Source organism: Zonotrichia albicollis, chromosome 1, assembly GCF_047830755.1.
Source record: "Zonotrichia albicollis isolate bZonAlb1 chromosome 1, bZonAlb1.hap1, whole genome shotgun sequence".
Classification (NCBI taxonomy): domain Eukaryota; kingdom Metazoa; phylum Chordata; class Aves; order Passeriformes; family Passerellidae; genus Zonotrichia; species Zonotrichia albicollis.
This window is the reverse complement of record NC_133819.1, coordinates 15,562,245-15,570,840: the sequence shown is the minus strand read 5'-3', so window position 1 is coordinate 15,570,840 and position 8,596 is coordinate 15,562,245.

The following is an 8,596-nucleotide window of genomic DNA, read 5'->3' as shown; positions in this document are numbered from 1 at the left end:
TCAGTAGAAAACGTCCAGTGGAGTTTAACGGATTTACATATTTAAGAACAGATGTGAAGCTGAAGCTCTGTTATTCCTGCACATTTCTCAGCTATTCTTTGCCATGAGACATTTCATATGTTTTATATCCTGATGCACTTCCCCTCCCATTTCTGTAGTCCTGAAGTATTTAAATTGTAGCTTTGTAACTTCACTTCGCTGGAAAAAGAAAATACATTACTGCTTCTCACCCACAAAGTAATTATCCCAAAGGCTTATCTGATGTCTCTTGGTCTTTGTCATGCCTGAGGTGGATCCTTAGTGCTGAATTTTTTTTGTTCCAGCAGAAATCATGGTCATTCCCATTGTCCACTTCAGCTGAGTCCATGCAACTCTTTTAGAGAGCTGTAGCATAAACTAAATCAGTGGCATGATTTGGGTTAAGAAGCAACAAGGCAAAGGGGGAAAGCTGCATGTGTTTAATGTATGTATGTTCAAGCAGAGCAAATAGTTTACTTTTCTCACCCATTTTCAGAAGTACAGTAACTTTCTGCTGGCAAGTGAGGTGAGATGCTGGGCTAGCTGTGCCAGCAGCTGTGCAGCCCCAGGGCACATGCTAGAACTTCCACTGAGACTCCCAGACAGGTCTTGCAACAGGTTCATACTGATGTGAAAATGTGCTGTCTTATAAGAATTCTATTATCATTATAGTGCAAGGATTCCATATTGCCAGAGTTTCATACCTTGTTAATTCTTCTTGTAGGCAGCTCCTCTAAGCACTAACTCCTCCTGTCCCTTGCAGTAGCCATCTAACACCAGACCCCACCAATCCACTCTTTTATAATGCCGTTCTTATTGGCTACAGGTGTGGCCGGTTAACATCAGGCCTGCTCCTAATCTTTAGTAATTGGTTCAGCTGCAACTCTTTAGGGGATAAGATTGCATTCTATACCACCTTCATTTACCCATACTGTGTCCCCCTACAGAAATGAGCCTATATTCCTGTCCCAGGACATGCCAGGAACCACCTGCCAGCTAACAAGGGATGAGCTGGAAGTCCAGAACTCCAGAAAATCCACCAGTAGCACAGTGTCAGGAAATGTGTCATCCCTAGTGAGGCAAATGCAGAATAAAGCCAAGAAAATAAATGCCCCAAAGGAACAGGGGCATCATGAGGCATTTTTGCTCCTTCCAGTGTGCTCCATTTACAGAGCAGGACCCTGTGCTATATCCTCCTCCGCTCAGCTCCTTTCTTGTGCATCACCAAGGGGTTCTGTGCCTGGCCATGCTGTCAGCCACTGCCACAGCAGTGCCTTTGTAGTGCCTCTTTCTTCCCCTGATCTAAGACTCTCTTCAAGCATTGCCAGCTACATGATCCCACTGTCATGAAAAAAAAACAACAAAAAGAAGTATTTTTCAGCAGCCAGGAAGTTGGCATATTTCAAGCTACAACAAAGAAAGTGGCCATAGCCTGTTTTGTACAGACGACTTCCTTTAGTTAGGCCAAAAAATGTGACTGTTTCAAAGCTGATTTATGTTTCTAACTGAAGTCCAGAATCTTAATCTCTCTTACTGTTCCCCCTGTCTGAACTGTGCTTGGCTGTGTGCAGAGCAAGGAATTAGGGTTAGAGGTGGAAGTCCGAAGGAAGAAGGATCAATTGTTCCTATTGCAAAAGTAAACAGCAGTAAGTGCTTAATTGTTTCTGTATTTTCTCATCGAGTGGATTTTTCAGACAGCTGCAAAGAGCCTCAGTGTGTGCAAGCAGCACAGATTGAAGTCAAATCAATCAATCCATGTCCTCCTCTCCTCTTGAGGTGCTGCTTTCCTTGTCACTGGTCCAGGGCAAGGCCAAGCTCCTCCAGTGCTCCAGGCCTTTGCACAGGATAGAACAGCAAAAATCCCAAAATGGGGGTATCCAGACCCAAACTGGGACAGGGCTAGAGAAATATCTGCAAATGTTACTGGGTCACCTTCTGAGTGCAGCAGGGCAATGATCAGCCCTGAAAGCTGAGCCTTGCTCCCACAGCTGCCACCAACACCAAGGGACCACAGCACAGGGCTCCGATCCCCCACAGCCCTTGGACACTGCAGGAGGAAAATAAACTCATGTGAAAACCAACATTTTGGTGGGCACACAAGCTCCTGACCTTGTTTCCAACAGGTTTGTGTTTTGTCTTTGCCCTGGGAAATTGTGGTGTCCTATGCTGTAAATTCCAGAACAACAGTGTTTCACCCAAAGCAAAGAAAAAGGGGGATTTCCAAAAATCACTTGATTTTCAGCATCAGTCATGCTCTGTGTGTGCTGGTCTTGATGCTAACCAGGCTTTATGAGGATGTTTGGATGGAGGAAAATCACAGAGCTTTGAACTACATATCATAGCATGGTACTGTCCTGTCTGCAACAGCCAAGTGCCATGGAAAGCATCAACCAATTTGGAACAAGCTCTCATCCCCAGTAAAACCACAGTCTAAGCCCCTGGCTGCCCACATGTTTGCATGTCTTTCTCTCACCCCAGGCTACCCAGGAGTTTCCCTTTCAGCAGAATTTTAACTCTCCCTCCTTGCCCTCCTGGAAGTGCACTATTTATTTTAGCCCTAGCATGCGTCCTTCAGAAACAGATCTTCAAGTACACAAAGGCCAAACTGGGCTCTGCTTTAATCTGATTTTCATCAGGCTGGCTGCCTTCAGGAGCAACAAGATCCTGCTACCCTTAGCTTTGTCCCCCCATGAGGATGCTGAAGGATGCATTTCCCCACAAAGACAAGGCTGTTTGATGCTCTGGAACTGAACTGGGCTGTCATGCTGATGAATGATTCCCCTGTGCTTCAAATGGCCTTGTGGATAGTGAGGTGGAGAAGGACTGGATGAGTTTCCAGAGGCTCACTGTCCTGTATGTCATGCAGATGATTTCCCTCCTCTTTCCTATTTTTTTTTCCCAAGACTTCATGTGTTTTGACAAACAAATGTAACCAGGATGCTGAAGGGATTAACCAGGATCAAAAATACTTTCTTGACTTGGTGGTTTGGACTGTTAATCTTTGGTCTGCCTTTCTCAGAGTCACTGGAAGGCTGCAATGCTCCTGTGTGGGATGTAATGGGTGTCACATAAATCCAGGCTGCTGCACTGCAGGTTAACTGTGAGCAGAGCAGAGATGAAGAAAGGAATTTAGCGTGGGCCAGAGGCACACCCTCTGTTTTGGCAAGAAGCAGTTCACATTCTTACTCTGATTTACACTAGTTTATAGAGAAGGCTGAACTGAGTTCTTGAAGCATGTGGTAGTATTTAACTGTATAAAACTTGGAATCAGCTTCAAGCACTGCATGTGGAGAGATCAAAGCTATTAAACTATACATTTTGTGTAGGAAATAGCTATGATGAAGAAATAAATTCATCTCAGTAATAGCCAACAGGGAGAACTCTTTGAAAACAAAGGCTGGTGTGGTGTCATCCCTCTGTTGACTTCTTTTGCAGGGAGATTGATTATTAGAGCTCCCATTTTAACCTAAGCTCTGCAAATGTTTCTGTACTTTGCAGGAAGCCCCTCGTGCTCCTGAGGCTGGGGCCAAGGCACGTGCAGTGGCAGAGCTGAGCTCTCCAGGCTCCTGCCCAGGGCAGGGATGGGGCTGCACCTTCCTTCTCAGTTACATGGGAAAAACTCCCCTCCTGGTGTAGTCAGGCTGGTAAAACTTGCCTCTGGCCATGTTTTTCCAACGGTGAAAGAAGGAGAAGAAAGCCTTTGCTTGGCTTTTTTTTTTTTTTTTGGCAGATCTAATTTTCACCCATTCCAGATCAAGAAGAACCAAAGATGAACTGCCATTCATGTTCTAGAGAATCTGTGAAAGCTCAAGGTCCTTCTGCAGCCTTTGGCACTGATGCTGACCTTCAAGCCATCACTATGGAGGGTCCTTTGCCCCTGATGATGGCAGCCATTTCCTCCACCATCCTCTTTGAGACCTCCTCTCTCCCCCTCCCTGCTTGCTTTCCCTCACCTAGTGCAGCTCATCTTTCATGTTCTGGTTATTTATCTGAAGCTGCTCTCCAGGGCTGCCTCACGTGGCTATTTTAGTCATTTCCTCCAGCAAGTTCCTGCAATTGTTGGGCTGGCATTGTGTGAGTCACCCACCACACTTCCTCCCATGCTCCCTCCCAGATGGGAAAAGCCTCCTCCTGCTAGTTTTCCTTTGTTAACCAAGGCATCCTGAAGTAATTCCACCTCTAACAGCACAAAGGCTGTGTTTGACTGTGGCAGCCAGGTGCTCTACAGGACCAGAGCAGAGACACCATCAGAGCAGGGGACACCACTGAGCTGCCTGGCAAGTGGTGCAGACAGGGGAACCCAGCTGGGCTGATCTGCCCCTTCCTGCAGGTCCATGTGCTCACTCTGTCCCTGGAGCTTTTGGCTGGCAGTGAAGCCAGATTTCAACCAGAGAGGGACCCAGACCTGGGCTTTGCTCCTGCACAGTGACCTTCCTGTGGCCCTTCCTGCCTGGAGGACACTTGGACCTTGCATCCAGCATCTGCCAGCCCTAGCACCAGCAAAAAACCCTGCACCAAACCCTGTACCACCCTGTACCTTGCATCTAGCATCTGCCAGCCCTAGCACCAGCAAAAAGCCCTGTACCAGACTGTCTGCTTTAGCAGACAGGAGGCACAACCAGCTCTGCTCCCCAAAGCCCCGAGGCTCTGTAAGCAGAGCCCTTTTGGTGACAGCAGGGCTGGTGCTGACTGTCACCACTCTAAGATGGAGAGCAGGGCTGGCAGGAGCCATCCCAGCCCTGTGTGTGTGCATCTGGGCTCCACATGGCCCTGGGAAACCACAGCTCACACCTGGCCACACATCCTGGCTTCCTAGCTAATGAGCTGCCAGTGTGTGAGCACTGGAAATATCTCAGATATATGCAGGGCAGGTATCTAAATACACATGATAGGCATGTGTTTAAAATCTGAAGGAAACGGCCCAGCAAGGTTTTCTTGCATTCCATCATGTTTCTTTTTGCTGTTTGTTTTGCTTTTGGCTTTTTGTGTGTTGTCATACAAAATAAAATTGCATTTTTTCACCCTTGAGTACCAGACTGGTATGGCATTAACACCTCTGTTCCTTTAAGAGTGGTAATCATTGGCAAATTTAAGCCCAACAACTCTTTCTGTTTATTTTCTGGAGATATAATGTTTTTCCTGCTTGTGCAGTGCTGGACAGGGTGATCCTCAGGGATGCCCTCACAAGGGCACACTCACTCCTTTGCTCTGCCTTGCACTGAGTGTGGGTGAGATGCAGCAAAGAGAAACCTTGGAGTGAGCCCATGTGTGCCCACAGGTGGGTGCTGAGCCCCACAGCAGCCAGGCAGGAGAAGGCACAGACAGCTCCCAGCTTTTCTGAAGCTGGACCATACATGGTTTTACACAGCTCCTCCTCTATACAAGAGAAAATCTGGCATTTCTCCCCCATTAGTACCCGAGGACACTGGCTCAGCTGATGTTTTTTGTACTGCTTGTTAGGTCTGCTCTCCAGTGACACATTTCCCACTGGGAAGGCACTAAAATCATCACCCAGTTGCAGGAGATAATTATAATTTCTGCAGGAGGGATCCTGATGTTTCTCATTAGCACCAGTGCTGTGTGTGGAAACTGCACTCTGGGGGGAGCAGGTGGCAAACCTGTCCCTCAGGAGCATTGGGAGAGGAGGGAGGCTGGACTGCCACCACCAGAACCATCTGCCAGCTCTGTGCATGGACAGCATAATCCTGGGACAATCTGAAGCTTTTCTCACACATGGAGATATATCAGAGAGTGGAAGAAAAGGAAAGGACTGTAGAAAAAAAGCTCTAAAAAAGTGTCCTGTGAACAAAATCCTGTGACTTCTCTTCATGGCTTCACTCTAGATACACTGATCAGGTAGTGATGCAGGGGGAAGGTCAGGAGGGAATTTGTGAGCCATGGGGTGGGCTTGGCCCATCCTTCAGCATCTCTCAGCACAGAACCATGAAGAACAACTGGTTTATGCCTCAGGGGTGGTGTACAGGTTCTTTTCAGTGCAAGGAGAGAAATTTCCTCACCTGAACAGACTGTCCTTGCCCCACAAGGCCAGAGAGATACCCTGTACACATGGAAGGCCAGGCAGCACACCCAAATTATTCATTTCTGCAGGCTTCAGTTCTCTCTCTGCCTCACAGCTGCAAGGAAGCTCTTGGCTCTGAGCCTGGTGCAACAGTGCAGCAGCACCGGGGTAATACACCCAGACCTTTCCTTCCTTTGTCATTTCTCAGAGCATCTGGGATCCTATTTCCTGAAAAAACAAACCAAAATCTGAAAATTACCTAAAACTTGTCAGAATCAGGAGATTGTGAGGGCTGAAAGGGCCTCCTCACACCTGTTTGGGGTTGTGCTACACCTGTGAGCTGTCCTGCTTTCTGAATTTGTTCCTCTGAATCCTCTTGGGATGGTGATTGTAGGCAGGATGCAGGGAGGGCCCAGAAACACTCTCCTGAATTTGGTACCACACAGGCACAGCAGATCCCTGCTGAACTTCTCTCTGCTCTCTTTTTCAGCTGGGCTACTGGGCTGTCAAGGAGCAGGAGCATTTAGGAATCCACTTCCTTCTGAATTTAATAGGCTTGGAAACTGTGAAAGCCTGGAGTTTGAGGTGAAGAGGTTGGCGAGCTGGAAAATGTTTGTTTAACTCCCAGTCCTGCTTTCGGCAACACTTGAAACAGAACCCAGGGCCATGGAGAACAGAATCCCTGGAAGCATTTTTTTCCCCCAAAGATGAGTTTCTCTAGTTCAGCCAAGTGTTACCATGAGTTAAATATTAAATATCCAAAAATCTGAGAAGTCATGTCCCAAGCCTGCCTCACACAAAGCTCTAGTTTTGCTGATCTGCACCACTACCTTGGCCAGCAGAGCAGGTAGTTGGTACAAATCTGAACTCCTCAGGCAGTCACATTAAGACTGGAGGGTCTCACAGTGCTGAAAGTGATTCTCCCTTCCACAGACCTGAGTGAAAAAATCATAAATGCAAATGACTGGCCAAGGTCAGATGAATGTTTGCAGCAAACTGGTGTCTCCTGAGCTGATTGTCACCAAAGACCTCAGCAGGATGGCCAGGACCAGCATGCTCAGGTGTGACTTAGACCCCTGGCATAGCCTCTATGCATTTTAAAATGTGTATGCCTGCTCTGCTTTAAATTTACCCTTTTAAGCTGTAAGGTTTTCTGGCACTGGCACAGGGATGCTCAACCTGACCTAATTTTATGGATTTTTCTCATCTATAACCTCTATGGTTCATTGACTATAAGGATTGTTGTGTTTCTCATTAGGGGTAAGAAAGTATTTTTATGCTTTTGTTCACTCAGCACAGAACAAAATCATTCAGCACAGAGCAAAATCTTCCGTGTTATCCTTCTGTGTTGGCTGGGGCTGCAGTCCGTGAAGAAGCAGCATCCTGCTGCAAGATCACCTCTTTTCCCTAAGAAAGATGAAACAAGGAAAACTGGGACCAGACCTACAGCACTATTCCATTTCTCACGTGTCCTCTGCTGCCCAGCCTGGGGCTGAGCCCTGCTGTGTCCTCTTGGTCCATTTTTCAGTCTCCTTGCTGACCTTTCTGATGTCCCATGGCCACACACAGGCAGGGGCCCTGCTGGGGACCCTGACCCACTGGTGCCAGTGCTGCTCCAGGCACCACATCACAGAGCTCAAAAGAGGGTGATGGGCAACAGCCCCTCTCCTATGGCCAGGGTGCCCTGAGGGTGTTTCCATCCTTCATACTCCTGGATGCTTCCCCTTATTTGTTTCCTCCTAAGAAGTGACTTGCTCTTTCTTACAGAAAAGGAAAAAGAAAAGAAAAGAAAAGAAAAGAAAAGAAAAGAAAAGAAAAGAAAAGAAAAGAAAAGAAAAGAAAAGAAAAGAAAAGAAAAGAAAAGAAAAGAAAAGAAAAGAAAAGAAAAGAAAAGAAAAGAAAAGAAAAGAAAAGAAAAGAAAAGAAGAAAAGAGAAAGAAAAGAAAAGGAGAAAAGAGAAAAATTTAAGAAGAGCAGCTATTAATTAAGCCTAGGATTTCACAAATACCTTCTGAGAGGCTTCTGGTGAAGATCAAGTGTAATATAACATTAAATATTTAGTGTGGCCTCTCAAAAGGGATTTGATCTTTACATATGAAAAAGGGATAAGACTTAAAGATTAAACAGATCTTTTTAATATCCAGCTTCAGTTACTCAAAATAACAATGCAATCTGCAGTGACTGAAGAATTTGCATGTGGGGGATTAGGCAGTGATTAAACATCAGGGACAGCACTCAGGACTGCAGGGGAAGCTGGGCCATTTTCAGGGTGTCACTGAGGGACACACAGAGAGGAGAAATGCTGACAGCCCAAAGGGGTGGGGCAGCAAGAAGTGACCCCGTGCATGAGCAAGGGTTGTGTGACGTTCAGGTGTGGTGGCCTCATGGTCTCCCAGTTGGCCATCAAGTGAACAGCACATCCTACCACACTGCTGTGATATCTCCCTGCATACAAGGAAGCTCAGGAGTGTTCCCAAAGGATCTGAGGAGTCCCTCCTGCCCCAGTATTCAAGCAGGAAATACCACGCCACAGGTATGTGTATTTATATACACAAATGT